This window comes from Arachis ipaensis, chromosome B07 (assembly GCF_000816755.2).
Source record: "Arachis ipaensis cultivar K30076 chromosome B07, Araip1.1, whole genome shotgun sequence".
Taxonomy (NCBI): Eukaryota; Viridiplantae; Streptophyta; class Magnoliopsida; order Fabales; family Fabaceae; genus Arachis; species Arachis ipaensis.
Genome location: NC_029791.2, coordinates 116,464,873 through 116,466,602, shown reverse-complemented (window position 1 = coordinate 116,466,602; position 1,730 = coordinate 116,464,873).

Here is a 1,730-nt window from a genome sequence, read left to right as displayed (position 1 = left end):
TATGTACCAATTCCCCAATATAAAAATACAAAACACAAACACCCTTTTATCGCAACCAATGTCCCAAAGTTTTCCCACTCTTGGATGACACTCACACTCACTAGCCTAAGCCAATCAAAGATCCAAATAAAGGACATTCATTGTTTTCCGCTTTAAGGCTTGTAATGTGCTAAAATAAGAACAAGTGGGTTAAGCGTAGGCTCAAAATCGGCTAACAAAGGAGAGTAAAAGGTAAGGCTATTTGGATAGTGAGCTAATGAAATGATGGCCTCAATCATATAAATGCATGAATGCACCAAATAATGGACATAAAGAATCAAACAAATCAAAGATCACAATCATAGGAAGAGAATAATGCACACAAGAAGGAAAAATAAGTGGTTATAAGATGTAACCACGCAATTAGGCACAAATCTCACTTGCTTATGTTCTTAGCTCAAAAACCATGTTCCAAAATAAATTCTTTCAAGCAAGTTCAACAAAAATTTTCAAATTGGTAGGTTACCCTAAAACGGTTTCTTGGAAAGAAAATCATCACCCTAACCAAGTAGTCCTAATAACAAAGAAGTGGTAAAAATATGTACAAATTCTAACTAACATGCAACCTATCATGCAATGCAATAGCTAATCTAATTAAAGAAAATAAAAAAAAATTTGGTGTTGAAAAGGAAATTTTTTTTTTTTACCCATGGAGATCGGTCAGACGACCTCCCCACACTTGAAAATTGCACCGTCCTCGGTGCATGCAAAGAAGAGAAAGGTGGACGGGTTGCTACAATTGATGAGCTTCTTCACAAGGCTGCGCGGAGGACTTGTTTGGTGCCCCATTTAAAAGCTTTTCCTTTCTCCCTTCTTGGTGGCCAACCTAAAAGGAAAGAAAATTAAGCCTATAACAAAGATATCAAGGCAATTAGAACATAGGCGGGGCTAATGCCAAATAAGAGTATGATTTCCTACTACATGTTAGCTAAGCATGTGAGTGAGAAAACAATGTAAGCTAAGGCATATCATTAAGCTCGATGCAAGAGTAAAGTTAAAGTATGAAGAGTGTGTTGAGCATCAAGTTCAAATGAGAAGAAGTGGGTCATGAAAGACAATATGAGGTCATATCAATGCACAAAGACACAAAAGTCATACACGATGAAGCATTGATTAAAAAGTTTCATCACCCAACAATATCAAACAAGTCAAGAAGCACCAAAATAATGTAAGAAAGTCTCAACAATTGAGTAGAAAAGTTCAACACCATTATTAAAATGGAAAACTTAGAAAATAAAATGAGAACAAGGTAAAAAAAAAAAACAAAACTAAAATGCAATGAATGAAAATAAGCAAATGGAATAAAAGAAAATGGAGGAAAAGAGAGAAAAAAATTTTTTTTTTGCTTTTTTTTTTAGTATTTTATTTATTTATTTATTTATTTATTATATTATTATTATTATTTTTTTATTAAAAAAATTTCATTTATATTAAAAGGAAAAAAAAATTTCAAAGAGAGGAAGGAGAAGAAAAAAAAAATTAGAAAGAAAGAAGAAGAGAGGAGGAAAGAGGAAGGAGAAAGGAGGAAGGAGAAAAGCAGGGAGCAAATCTACGCGCGCGCGCACAGCGCGCTTACGCGTGGATGCAGAAGGGACAATCCGCGCGCGCGCGCACAGCGCGCTTACGCGTGGATGAGCTTGTGCTCCCAGCACAATGCTGGCACAACGCGCGCACAACTCTCTGGTTTTTGT